The sequence below is a fragment of the Macrotis lagotis genome, chromosome X (assembly GCF_037893015.1).
Source record: "Macrotis lagotis isolate mMagLag1 chromosome X, bilby.v1.9.chrom.fasta, whole genome shotgun sequence".
Classification (NCBI taxonomy): domain Eukaryota; kingdom Metazoa; phylum Chordata; class Mammalia; order Peramelemorphia; family Peramelidae; genus Macrotis; species Macrotis lagotis.
Window position 1 is genome coordinate 590,952,507 of NC_133666.1, and position 15,428 is coordinate 590,967,934.

The window sequence follows — 15,428 nt, forward strand, 5'->3', positions numbered from 1 at the left end:
CATAGCTATTCTCAGAATTACAATAATCTAGGACAATTCCAAGAGACTATGATGACCAATGGTATTTGCCTCCAGAGAAAGATTGACTACAGATTGAGACATACTATTTCTTACTTTTAAATTTTTTATGATGCTGGTTTTAATTTTTTCATGACATGTTTTACATTATTATACCTGTACAATCTATATTAAGTTATTTACCATCTCATGAAAGGGAGGGGGGGAAGGAGGGAGGAGGAGAACTTGGAACTAAAAAGGATATTAAAAATTTTTACATGTAATTGAGAAAATAACAAAATATGTTTACAAAAATTCATAATTTTCAAAAATCTTAGTTTATGAAATTCCATACATAGTCAGAAAGACCTGGGTACAAATCCCACCTCTAATACTTGCTAGCTAAATAACTCTGGGCAACATTTAAATCTTCTGAGTTTTAATTGTTTTGATCTATAAAATAGGATTAAAAAAGTACCAGTAATGTCAACTTCTCATAAAGTTGTTCTAAAGCTAAAAAGAAGACAATGTATGTAAATCCCTTAGCAAACTTTTTTGTGTCTCAACACTTAGCAAAGAATCCTGTATATAGGAAATGCTTAACAATGTTTGTTGAATGAATGAACAAATAAATACTTTTTTCCTTGCCTTATTTAAAATGAGCTCTTGACAAAAATTTCTTTGAAAGTGCAGCCAGCTGAATGATAATCCTATCAAACAACCTCCAGCTTTAAGTGGCAGTGGGTGGTTTTGTAATTATGAAGCAGGACCAGATAGACCTCTTAGTCTTATTAAAACTCAGCTTCTTATCAGTCAAAGCACAGTGTTGAACAAACCTGCATTTCTAAGTTTTTGATTGAAGTGGCTACAAAAACCTCACTCCTATCAGATTGTGTGCTTATTTCCATTGCTTTCTGTCACCCTCTGGTATCCAAATTCTTGAGTAATGTGCTACATTAACAGAATACCAATTAGTGACAGAGTGTACCCAGCTGTTTATTCTTTTCTTCTCATATCCCCTGAGCTAGTCATTATGGTCTGTCATTTCAGAACACTTCAGGTAAGGCCCAGACTCCATTGTGTCTCTGAGAAAGGTGACCTGAAATTCACCTTTTGAGAGGGTAGTCAAAATTATAATGAGTAAATGACAGATGGACAAATGAATACTGAAACTAATAAACCTGGTGAAAGGTATCAGGAAGGGATTCCTTTTTATTCTCTTTATTAATATTTTGTTTTCCAATTATATACAATTATTTCTACTTATCATTTTCTGTAAGGTTTTGAATTTTACAATTTTTCCTCCCCCCCTTCCCTCCCCCATCCCCCCACAGAAGCCAGTCTGATAATCTATATATTGTTTCCATATTATGCCTTGATGGGAATTGAATGTGTTGGGAGAGAAATCATATCCTTGAGGAGAAAATAAAATATTAGAGATAGCAAAATTATGTAATACACAAATACTACACTTTAAAAAAGTACACTTTTTTAAAAAAATTAAGGTAATAAACTTTGGTCTTTCTTTAAACTCCACAATTCTTTCTTTGGATACAGATGGAATTCTCTGTTTCAGGTACTCTAAAATTGTCCTTGATTATTGCAGTGATGGAATGAGCAAGTCCATTAAGGTTCATAATCATCTCCATGTTGCTGTTAGGGTGTACAATGTTCTGATTCTGCTCATCTTGCTCAATATCATTTTAAGTCTTTCTGGGTTTCTCTGAAATCTCATCCCTCTTTGTTTCTAACCGAACAATAGTGTTCCATAACATACATATACCACAATTTGTTCAGGCATTCCCCAACTGATGAACATTCACTTGATTTCCAATTCTTTGCTATCACAAACAGGGCTGCTATGAATATTTTTGTACAAGTGATGTTTTTGCCCTTTTGCATGATCTCTTCAGTGTATAGACCCAGTAGTGGTATTGCTGGATCAAAGGGCATACATATTTTTATTGCCTTTTGAGCATAATTTTAGATTGCTGGATGACTTCACAGCTCTACCAGTAATGTACTAGTGTCCCAGATTTCTGATATCCGTTCCAACATTGAACATTGTCCTTTCTGGTCATATTGGCCAAGCTGATAGGTGTGAGATGGTGCCTCAGAGCTACTTTAATTTGCATTTCTCTAATCAGTAATGATTTAGAACAAGTTTTTCATATGACTATGGATAGCTTTGATTTCCTCATCTGTAAATTGCTTTTGCATATCCTTTGACCAGTTGTCATTTGGGGAAATGACCTGTTTTTTTTTAATGAATTTGACTCAGTTCTCTATATAGTTTAGAAATGAGACCTTTGTCAGAAATACTAGTTGTCCCAATTTATTACATTTCTTTTGATCTTGGTTGCAGTGGTTTTGTTTGTGCAAAAGCTTTTGAATTAATGTAATCAAAAATTATATAATTTGTTTTAAATGATATTCTTCATCTCTTCCTTGGTCATAAACTGCTTCCCTTTCCATCAGTCTGACAGATAAACTATTCCTTGATCTCCTGATTTGCTTATAATATTGTCTTTTATGTCTAAATTCTATACCCATTGTGATCCTTGGTATAGGGTGTAATCCAAGTTTTCTGCCAACAGATTTTATCAAAGTGAGAGTTCTTATCCCAGAAGCTGGACTCTTTGGGTTTATCAAACAGCAGATTAATATAATCATTTCCTGCTGTCTCTTTTGCACCTAATCTATTCCACTAACCTACCACTCTATTTCTTAGCCAATACCAGACAGTTTTGATGATTGATACTTTACAGTGTAATTTTAGAGCTGGTAAGGCTAAGCCATCTTCTTTTGCACTTCTTTTCCCATTAAATCCCTGTATATTCTTGACTTTTTGTTTCTCCATATGAATTTAGTTACAATTTTTTCTAGCTCATTCAAATAATTTTTTTGGAAGTTTGATTGGTAAGGCATTAAATAAGTAGATTAATTTAGGTAGAATTGCCATTTTGATTATATTAGCTCAGCCTATCCACGAACAGTTGATATTTGCCCTGTTATTTAAATCTGATTTTATTGGGGTGAAAAGTGTTTTTTAGTTGTTTTTATAGAGTTTCTGAGTCTGCCTTGGCAGGGAGACTCCCAGGTATTTTATATTATCTGAAGTTATTTTAAATGGAATTTCTCTTTCCAACTCTTGCTGCTGTATCTTGCTATTAATACATAAAAATGCTGAGGATTTATGAGGGTTTATTTTATATCCTGCAACTTTGCTAAAGTTGCTAACTGTTTCTAGCAGTTTTTTTTGCAAGGCAATGGGGTTAAGTGATTTGCCAAAGGTCACACAGGTAATTATTAAGTGTCTGAGGAGAGATTTGAACTCAGGCCCTCCTGACTCCAGTGATGGAGCTCTATCCACTGTATCACCTAGCTGCTCCTCTAGCAGTTTTTTTAGATGATTTTTTTAGGATTCTCTAGGTATTCCATCATGTCATCTGCAAAGAGTGAAAGTTTTTGTTTCTTCCTTCCCAATTCTAATTCCTTCAATTTCTTTTTTCTTCTCTTATTGCTGAAGCTAACATTTCTAATACAATATTGAATAGTAGTGGTGAATATGGGCATCCTCGTTTCACACCAATCTTATTGGGAATGCCTCTAGCTTATCTCCATTGCATATAATGCTTGTTGATGTTTCAGATACATACCGCTTATTATTCTAAGGAACAATCCATTTATTCCTATGCTCTCTAGTGTTTTTAGTAGGAATAGATGCTGTATTTTGTCAGAGTCTCTTTCAGCATCTATTGAGATAATCATATGATTTGTTAGGTTTGTTATTGCTATGATAAATTATACTAACAGTTTTCCTAATATTGAACCAACCTTGCATTCCTGGGATAAATCCTGCTTGGTCAAAGTGAATTATCCTAGTGATAACTTGTAGTACTCTCTTGGCTAAAATTTTTACATCCATATTCATTAAGGAAATTGATCTATAATTTTATTCTCTGTTTTGACTCTTCCTGGTTTAGGTATCACCATATTGGTGTCATAGAAGAAGTTAGGCAGAGTTCCATCTTCACCTATTTTTCCAAAGAGTTTATATAGAATTGGAACCAATTGTTCTTTAAATACTTGATAGAATTCACTTGTGAATTCATCTGACCCGGGAGTGTTTTTTCTTAGGGAGTTCAATGACAGCTTGTTGAATTTCTTTTTCTGAGATAGGGTTGTTTAGGTTATATTTTTGTAAATATTCTTCCATTTCACTTACATTGTCAAATTATTGACATAGAGTTGGGCAAAATAATTTCTAATTATTACTTTAATTTCCTCTTCATTTGGTGTGAGTTCACCTTTTTTCATTTATGATACGTACTTTGATTTTCTTCTTTCTTTTTTTAAATCAAATTAACCAAAGGTTTATCAATTTTGTTGGTTGTTTTTCATAAAACCAACTTTTGGTTTTATTTGTTAGTTCAATAGTTTTCTTGCTTTCAATTTTTTATTAATTTCTCCTTTAATTTTTAGAATTTCAATTTGATATTTAATGGGGAGTCTGATTTTTTCTTTCTCTAATTTTTTTACTTGCATGCTTAGTTCATTGATTTCCTCTTTCTCTATTTTATTCATGTAAGTAGTTAAAGATATAATATATAGATAGATAGATAGATGAAGATATAATATATCTCCTAATAACTGTTTTGACTGTATCATGGAGGTAATGGCAGATTTCAGTTAAATGTTTCTACTTTAAAAAATTTTTTTGAGTGTGTCCTTCAGTGATTCACTTCTATTCAACTCCATTCCCTCGTCACTATTATGGATTTGGACTAGGTGATCTCTAAAGTCTGTACCATCCCATATCTTCTGCAGTCTGTGATCCTGAAATTAAAAATCATCAAAAAAGAACATATAGATGAGTAGTTAAGATACACTGCTTTTTCTCTTAACTGGAATTTTTATCTTCTAGGACCAAATCAGTGATCACCTCCTTTCCGACTCTTCAAACACAGAGTGAGAAAAAAAGAAGAAAAAAATTACTTAGAAATAGGAGTATTAATACTGCCTTACTAGCTAGGAGAATCTAGGAAAAGTCAATTAACTTATCTGAGCCACAGTTTACTCTTCTATCAAATAAAGTAATAATGCCACAGAAACTTATCCATAAATTATGTGTTAGGGATCAGATAAGAAAATGTGTGCAGAGAAATCACTTGAAAACTGTAAAGTTCATAAATGCTAGAAATTATTTCTCCTTTGGAAAGGATCACTTTAACCTTGCCCTTTGTTCTTAATTTAATACTCTTTGCTGTATCTGGAATGGATTATCTCCTGTCTTCAATCTCTTAAAACCCCTGACTAGTTTCAAAGCTTAGCTCAGTAGAAACCTTCTTCATGAGGTCTTTCATAAATCCATTCCTTTGTACTAGCACCTTCCTTCTACTTACTTTGTGTATATATGTATGCACACAAACAGATATTGCATAAATAATATATAAGCACACATATTACATACACACATATGGATATGTATACATATATATGCATTATATATGCTTATGCATATATCATGATATATATTTATTTACATATATTTATTTATTTATAAAGTCTATATATATATGAATATATACAGGTATTTTATATATATATGTATTTATACACCACAATATAAGAGGAATATAAAGTACTTGAAACAAGGGACTGTTTTGATTTTGTCTTTTTTATTGCCTGGATCTAGCTCAATATCTGGCATAGGATGAGTGGTTGATAGGTATATATGAATCACTTGATTGATTCATCATTCATCAGTGTAGGTTCTTCCTAGAATACTATAGCTAATAGACTCTTCATATTTTTGTAATTTCCTTTATGATTTTCTGGAAGTTACTAAAAGCTTTATAATACTGGTAGGGCCTTGCCTTTGTTCTCTGTATTGGTATTGTCTTTGAAAGCTAATGAAGAGTCACCTCCAAGTCATAATGAGGTACAGGAGTGGGATTTGGATCAATTTCTAATTTGGATTACAGTTATTTGAACATATATTTTGTCGCTCCTTTTCCACCCCTCCCAAAGATTATAAATTCCTAATTTCATCTCTTTGTCCCTGAAACTGTGAAAATGATTTTGAATACTGATAGTTGTATTTAATAGATTTTTGTTTGTTTTTTAAATTAATACAGATTCTGTCAATATATGCTATGTTCTCAACTTGAGTTAATGTCTGTAAACACAAAACATAGGAGTAAGTAAGATATTATACTGCAAAAGGTTCTAGATTTGAATTCAAATCCTGGTTTGTCCTCTTTCTACTCATATGACTATGACAATGCCCATTCATTTCTCTGAGTGGTTTTGGGGTTAGGTAAGTTCTTAAGTTCCTTTCAACTCAAAATCCATGAGCCTAAAATCATTAGTAAAGTAATGAGGGTCTTGTGGTAATATTTTGTTATACATAGCAAAATCATCTTTCTAAGAACTGTCATTCTGCAGAAAACATCCGGTTTATGGGACTTCTTGAAACTCTTTAGTGACTTCTTCCCTTCTGCCTAGTGAGTCAAACTCCAATTCCTTTATTGACATATACCACAATATAATGCCAGCTGATCTTTCTAATAAGCCTCACATTGCTTCACTTCAAGCACACTATATTCCTGTCAAACTGACTTCTGAGTGTCACCTGCACACATTTTATCCTTGCCTTTTGTTTGTTTAAGGAAACTCATCAATGTACATTGATGATGATGTTCATACTTTGTAATCGAAGAAGACAATGTCATACATGACATGGCTTGCGCTTTTATGTTTATTATAGTGAGGGGAGTGTTGGGTAAAGACATCTTTTTTTGCTTTCCTTTTCCAGAATTGTTTCATCCCTTGGTCTAATCTGGAGGAAGCAGAACTTCTGGTGATATCTGGATGCTGTGGGAGTTTCTTGGCCTTCATTTTTGGTTTCCTCTCCCCATCCCACAGAGCTCCAGCAATGCCTGGAAAAGTGCTAGTACATGATTTTCTGGCAACAAATTGGCAACAAAACAGTACATCCAAACCTATCATTCAATGGGCTAATTGTCAGTATTGCAGTTTTATGAGATGTCCCTACCTACTATCTATTGAAATCAATATGGTGGTTTTATGTGCTACTCAACAGTATCATATTTTTTGAGTATGATGCTGTTGAGTAACTCATAAAAGCACTATACTGATGATTAGCTCATCAAGAGATAGGTTAGGATGTACTGCTCATAAACCACTCCTTCCCTAAACTCATGGATATTAACAGCTGGAAGATATAGTACCTGGGCAATAGCTTGATTATGAAGGGTGAGAGATAGTGAGGATTCCAGGATGAGGTCTAGGTTGTGAGTCTGAGAGACTGGGAAGTTGGTGGTGCCTTCTACAATGATGGAGAAGGTAGGAGAAGGAGAGGGTTTAGAGGGAAAAGTAATGTGTCACTCACTTGGCTCACTAGCTACAATAGTCCTGAATACAATTGAACTAAAAATACAATAGAATATAGATAACATTGATATCTGATTTTCTAAGCTAAAATGTTGCTAGCAGGAATCCTTAGATATGTTTAATGGTCTTCATTACTTTTTGAGTTGGATAGCTCCAGGGCTGTAGTTATGGCACTGGACTTTGAGTTAGGATCCTCCTTGCTCCATGCTTTTCCAGATCTTGCCCTCTTAAAATGAATATTCCTCAGAGTTCTGTACTGGGCTTTCTTCTTTCTCCCTTTATATTACTTTACTTGGGAATTTCATCAGCTCTCATGAATTTCTGAAGCTGAAGATTTTCAGATTTACCTATCCTGTCTGAAATTTTCTTTTGACTTCCAATATTGCATCTCCAACTTAGATATCTCAAATTGGATAGCCAGTAGACATTTTAAACTCAGTATGTCCAAAATGGAAACATTATATTTTCTTCTAAATCCTTTCCTTCTCCTACTTTTCCTTATTGTATAAGGGCACCAACATCCTCCCATTTTGTCAGGCCTCCTCCCAGTTTCCTCACTATCTCTTACCTCCTAAAACAAAACTGTTGCAAAGTCCTGTTTGTTTCACCTTTTGCAACATCTCTCAAATATGCCCCCTTCTTTCCTCTGACACAGCCACCACTCTATTGTAGACCTTCATCATCTCATTTCTTAATTATTTCAATAGCCTGCTAGTGACTTTACCTGCTCAAGTTTCTCCCCATTTCAATCCATCTTCATTTGATACATATGCCATTCCCCTACTCAATAAACTCCAGTGGATCTTATTGCTTCCAGGATCAAATATAAAAGTTCTATATAACTTAGTTCCCTTCAAGCTTTTAATATACTTACATCTTAATCTGTAGCACATACTCTCTGGACATTTTCTCTTGCTGTTTTCCACATCTGGAACACTCTCCCTCCTCACCTTTGAATACTGATCTCCCTGACTTTAAGTTTTAACTAAAATTCACTTTCTACAAGAAGACTTCTCAAAGGGGACTGCAGTGGATAGAGCACCAGCCATGGTCTCTGGAGGGTCTGAGTTCAAATGTGACTTCAGTCACTTAACCCTGATTGTCTTATGTCCAGGGTCATTTCCAGTCTAACTGATTCATATCTGACCACTAGGGATCCAGATGACTCTGAAGGAGAAAAATGAGGTTGGTGACTTTGCATAGTAGCCCTTCACTCAAATCCAATTGACATGCTTGTCATGACATCACCTCACTTACGTTGTGATCCCCTTTGAGAATGGAGGACAAAATAATATCATTGTCATTTCTTATTTATCCTATATACATATACATATACATACATACATATATATATATATATATATATATATATGTTTATATCTTGCTGTGTGTGTTTATGCGTATGTTATCTCTTCCCTTTAGAATGTGAGTTCCTTAAGGAAGAGACTGTCTTTTGAGCCTTTTGGTATCTCCAGTGCTTAGTACCTTGCCTTCCTCATAATAGGCACTAAATAAATGTTTATTGATTAAGAAAGACTTACCTTCAAATCCTGCTTTAGACACAAATTAGCTTTGTGAACCTGTGCAAGTTCCTTATTTGTTAAATGGGGATAATAATACCAACTATTTTACTGCTTTATTGTGATGATCAAATGATAATATTTGTAAAATGCATTGTTAACCATAAAGTACTTTTTTTTTCAAGGGAGTCCTTTATGAATGGAATGCTAATTTTCTTCACCCTTAACACCTCTCAAAATCTATAGTTTCTTTCTAGTCTTAGCTTAGTTAGCTCCATATAAATTCTTTCTATCACCCTTAACAATTTTCCCCTTCCATTGATTTTGATTTACATTGTACTTTTTTTTTTTGCAAGACAATGGGATTAAGTGACTTGTCCATGGTCACATAGCTAGTTAATCATTGAGTGTCTGAATCCAAATTTGAATTCAGGTCCTCCTGACTCCAGGGCCAGGGCTTTATCTACTGCACCAGCTAGCTGCCCCTACTTTGTACTTTCTAACTATGAACTAGAGCTCAAATTCTAGCCTGGCTTGCGAGAAATCATAGATTTGAGAAACAGAGCAGAGCCAAGGTGAAATGTAAAAGAACAATTAGTAGCCTTGTAAACTCTCATCTTTAGATGATTTTAAGAACCAACTTCTTCTCATAATATAGCAGTAACTAATACTGCTGTTTGATTAAAATTGTTTCTATCTAATGAATTCTTATGATTATTTTGTATTTAGTAGTTCTTTTATAGGTAGAAAATAAATCTCATATATGATGCATATTATACTATGTTATAGGCACTATCCTAATTGCTAGGCATACAAATACAAATAAAGAAAAAGATAACCTGCCTCCAAGAAAAAATAAAGTCCTTCCTAAAACCAGAGGTTCTGTTAGGGGAATTGACAAATCACAGCAAGAGTCAAAAGGTGGAAAAATTTTTATAATAAAAAGGCTGTTAGGACATTTGGGAGAAGAGTCTAGAAAGTTTGGAGTCAAGATTGGAGAGGAATGAAAGAAGAGAGAATCATTTGTAACTAATAAAGTTAATTAGAATATAATTCAATATGCTTATTTTTGAAAATCATTTTTAGTATTGTGATATAGTCATTTGAATGTCTGTTTCAAGTTCAGTTTATTCAAATAGTTATTTTAATACCTTTCAAACAGGGGTTCCTCACCTAGAGTGAAGAATAAATATATTTTTCTAATTGTAATTCAATATAATTGATTTCCTTTGTAATCCTATGTAATTTTTTTCATTTTAAAAACATTATTCTGATAAGAGGTTCATAGGTTTCACCAGACTGGCCAAAGGAATAAATTTCATAGAAAAAGGCTAAGAACCCCTGCAGTAAAGGAGTGTCTCTTAACCAAAAAAAAAGCATCACTTGCTTTGCTTACCAAATCATGATATTCATTTTTAAATCCCATCCATCAATTATGCAAAGAGGAGATGAGGAAGTTAGAAATATGTGGAGGCAGAGGATGGGAATGATGGGGAGTGGGGAGGATGTCTATGTACTGCCTGCCTGCCTTCCCAGGAGGAGTATAGGAACTTGAGAGTCCAGCACAACTCACATAGGGGATGGGCATTGGAAGGAATTGCAATGGCAATAAATCCTCTGAATAGATGTAGTGCTTTCCTTGATTTGAATAATTTCTTCATGTCTCCCAAAGGACATCTTGTTTATTCTTCTTCAAGTATTTTCATTCCATTCTGGAAACCACTACCTAAAAGCACAGATAAATTCTTGGAACTTCTAGTCTTACTTACCCCCCCAGCTCCATTTAGAGGTCCTTATTTTCCTTCTATATGACTGCTAACCAACTACATTCACCCTATTTCTTCCCCTTTCTTTTGTTTCACATTTTTTCCTTAGGAGATAAACTTTCTTTTCCTTAAAGGTAACAGTGATATGATTTGATAAACTAATTATATTTACTTACCAATAAGAGAAAGTTATATAAGCCCTCAATAACTTCTCATCCATTCCAATAAAGAGTCTTCTGGAGGCATTAGATCAGGGGTTCTTGGTAAAATAGATTTTAGTGGTTCCATAAACTTTGGTGGGAAAAAATTATACCTTTATTTTTTCACTAACTTTTTATTTCCTTAATAATCACATGAATTATATATATATTATATAATATATATTCTATTTATTCTTCTGAAAACAGGTCTATAGGTTTCACTAGATTGTCAAAGAGGTCCATGACCAAAATATTATGTTTTTTCTATATATAACATGACTAACTCTGACCTCTCTCCATCTCAGGTTTGTTACATTTTACTACCATCCCTCAGACCCTTAAGGTTTTACAGTACCATGAAGGGGTTGAGACACCTCTTTTTCTCTGTGTCAGTTCAACCAATTGTGTCTCTCATCATTTTGAGGAATCAAGGGACTAGCATCCTAATTCTATTTAACCACTTCACATTGGGTTACCTTTTAAAAAGCAATATTTTATTTAGTGCTAGTGTAAGAATAAATATATAAATTACCTTAATGTCTCTGAAATTTAATCTCCTCAATACTGTCTTGGCTTCAGAAGGCCAGCTTCAGTTGAGTTGAAGTCATTGAACCCTTTCTCATCAGGACATGGATACTGGACTGGATATAATGTCTAGCTTGGATTCCTGAATTCTGAGACCTCTATGAATCACACTCCTGGATCACATCAGAGACTCTATTCCATGATGCTAGAATAGGCAAAAGAAAAGAAAAGAAAATTCAGAGGATCCAAGTTCATTTCTCAAGTGGTTATATGACCTCAAGGGGAAAAGGAATCCAATGACCCCTCTTTCATGGGCTGTGTAAAGATGTCACCTTTATGCTTAAGATAATAATGAAGTAGGTGCTAAGTCAGATGTATTCAAAGATGCTGACAGTTGTATCTATGTGGTCAATGGGAAAAAATTGCTTCCAACCATGAGATAGACTGGAGTTTATTGTCCATATATGCTCTAGTCCTCTAGGTTTACAAAATTAGCTGCATAGGTTCTTCTAAGTTGATGATGACAAGACTTCTCAGGTAGTATGAACATACCAGTTATACTTGATATTGTACTGATTAAAATATTACATATTGTTATATGTTAGTGCTCTGATACTAACTAAAATATGTATATATGTTAAAATATACCTAAAAGGAAATTCTAATAATATAACCAAATTTTCTAAGACTGTTTACCTATTAAAAAACTGCTGATTCTGAATTTGTTCAACCTCCTCATTTTTCAGGGAGGGAGTATGTGCTGAGGATTTTATAGATATTGTCTCAGTTCATCCTCACAATGACCCTATGAAGTAGGTACTATTCTGATACCCATTTTACAGCGGAGAAAACTGACCCAGATAGAGATTAAGTGACTTGTCCAAGACCACACTGCTAATAAATGTCTGATGTTGACTTTTCAATCAGATCTTCTTGATTTCAGGACCAGACTCTATCCAAAGCTCTAAGTGGCTTCCAGATCTCAGGATGCTCAGATTAATTTATTAGGCTTCCTAATAATTGTCTCCCTTTTGGTATGTGCACTTTCCCCATAAATAACCTTCAGGACATCATAAAAGCATTTTGGTTTGTTGCTATCTCCATAAAATTGAATTTCATCTGCCTTCTTACTGAGCCAAGACTTTCTCTAAGTTTCCCTTGAATTTTACTTTTGATGGAATTAAATGCTGCCTTTTTTTAGAAGTGGATGAACTATACTGTTAGTAAACCCTGTAGAATTCTCGTTTTTCATTTAGCAGCTTCTGTATTTCCCCATCATTTTTATTAACCAGGTCTTGGTGTTTGTGAATGTTCTGGCTCAGATGAGCAAATGCAGTGCTGTACACCAGATCTCTGAAAGCTGCCTGCCCTTTTCCTGCTCTGCTGTGTGTATTTCAATTACTCAGTGCTGATGAATCCACATTGATTAACAATATGGACATAATCTTAGAGAAATGGACTGAACACTTACATAGTGTTTTTAACAGGCCAACATCAATCAATACAGACCATTTACCTCAAGTTGAAGTCAATCCATCCATAGCTGAAATTCCAACTGAAAAAGAGGTTTTGAATGCCATTAGGCTCCTTTTAAATGGCAAGGCATCTGTACTGATTCTTTTCCAACTGAGAACTGAAAGGTGGGGAGTCTATTACTCATCCAAAAACTGCCTGAAATTTTCCAGGTTTTTTGGCATGAAGAAGTTATCCCCAAGAATTCAAGATTGTCTCCATCATCCATCTCTATAAAGGTAATAGGAATAGATTGTCCTGTGACAATCACAGGGGTAATTCTCTTTTAGTTATTGCTTGTAGGATTCTTGCTAGAGCCCTTCTCAATAGACTGATCCTTCACTTCGAAGATGGTCACTCCCTGAGAGCCATTGTGGCTTTAGAAAGTGTTGAGGAACAGTCAATATGCTTGCTGCCCAACAACTCAAGAAAAAATGCCAGAAACAGGCCAGACGTCTGTTTATAACATTTGTAGATCTGACCAAGGCCTTTGATACCATCAGTCATGAGGGCTTATGGAAAATTATGTCAAATTTGGTTGCCCAGAATTCATCAGTATTGTCTGTCAATCTCATGACAGAATGCATACCTGGGTTTTGGATAGTGGACAATGCTCTCTAGATTTCCCATTCACCAATGGAGTGAAGCAAGTATATATCTTTGATTCCATGCTTTTTTAGTATGATGTTTTCAGCCATGTTATCAAACACCTTCACTGAGGATGGTCATGGACTCAAGGTCAGCTACCACACTGATGGAAAATTCTTTAACTTGAAAAGCGACAAGTCAAGATTGGTAGAGAGTGTTGGTGCATGATCGTCTGTTTGCAGAGGACTGTGCACTCAGTATAGCCTCTGAAGCTGAGATGCAACAATATATGGGATCAATTCTCTGCCACTTGTGCTAATTTTGGTCTAACAATAAACACCAAAAAACACAGGTGCTCCATCAGTCATCCATATGTAGAACCATTGATTACAGCAAATGGAGAAGCTTTGAATACTGTGGACAAGTTCACTTACCTTGACAGGTCCTTTTCCAGGAGGTACACAATAATGAGGTTTCCACTTGCATTGCCAGAGCTAGCTCAGTTTTTGGGAGACTCTGAAAGAAAGTGTGGAGAGAAGAGACTGAATTTCAGACTGAAGGTCTACAGAGTCATTGTGCTGACATAATTGCTATATGCCTGTGAAATCTGGACAGTCCACCAATGTCATGTCAGGAAACTGAACTGCTTCTATTTAAATTGTCTTAGGAAGATTCTGAAGATCACCTGGCAGAAGAAGATACCAAACACAGGTCCTTTATCAAGTTAAACTGCCTAGCATTCCAACATTACTATAGAGAGTGCAACTATGTTGGTCTTGACATGTTGTTAGAATGCCAGACATATGGTCTCCCAAAAAAGTATTTTATGGAGAACTCACACAGGGCAAGTGCTCACAAGAGGGTCCAAAGAAGCGATACAGAGACACCTTGAAGATCTCATTGAAGACCTTTAGAGTTGATTGTACAGCTTGGGAGACACCAGCAGGACCGCCCAGCGTGGCATGCCCTCCTCAAGGATGGTGCTGCACACTATGAGGAAGGCAGAAATAAATTAGCTCAAAAAAATGTGATCTATGTAAGTTTAGAGTATCCACCCCAGGTTTTCACATGGACTATTTGTGCCCAACCTGTGGAAAGCATTCGGAACTCATGTTGCTCTGATCAGCCATAGTCAAACACACTGTAATTTGTCTCAAACATAGTGATGCCATTTTGGTCTTCTTCAATAATGAAGGACAAGAACCAACCATGTTATACTTTCAATAATGCAACTTTGTTTTACAATATCAAGGTATTTTAAGATACCACCTCATCTGGGGCAGCTAGGTGGAACAGTGGATAGAGCACCGGCCTTGGAGTCAGGAGTACCTGAATTCTAATCCGGACTCAGACACTTAATAATTACCTAACTGTGTGGCCTTGGGCAAGCCACTTAACCCCATTTGCCTTGCAAAAACCTAAAATAAAAGATACCACCTCATCTAATCCACTGCTTATAGAAACTGAGGTTCAGAGAAAGTGACAGTGTTATAGAGGTAAATGATAGATCCAAGAGTGTGCTAGAGCCTGCTCAAACTTGCTTGCAAAATGTAATTGTGAAATTTTCAAAGGAATATTTTTACTTTGGAAATTGACAAACTATAAATCAAGAATTGATTCGTTATTTCATGGATTTTCTGATTTAAGAAAATATGGGTTAAAATGTTAATAATGCAAATTAAATTTGGAAATGTATACTGTGTAGAGTTCATAGAAAAATTTATCGCTAAACATTTAACACATACCATAATGGGCTAAATAATTGCTTTTTCTTTATGTAACATAGCTAACTCTGACCCTTCTCTCTCAGGCTCAGATTTGTTACTATCATCATCCAGACCTCCATTACCATGACGGGGTTGAGATAAACTTTTTCTCTGTCAGTTCAACCCATTGTGTCT

General features: G+C 35.0%; 1 pseudogene; it reads right to left on the minus strand.

The window, feature by feature from the left end:
- Positions 1-14,437: 14,437 nt before the first annotated feature.
- LOC141499392 (pyruvate dehydrogenase (acetyl-transferring) kinase isozyme 1, mitochondrial-like) overlaps positions 14,438-15,428 on the minus strand; it is a 99,553-nt pseudogene continuing 98,562 nt past the window's right edge.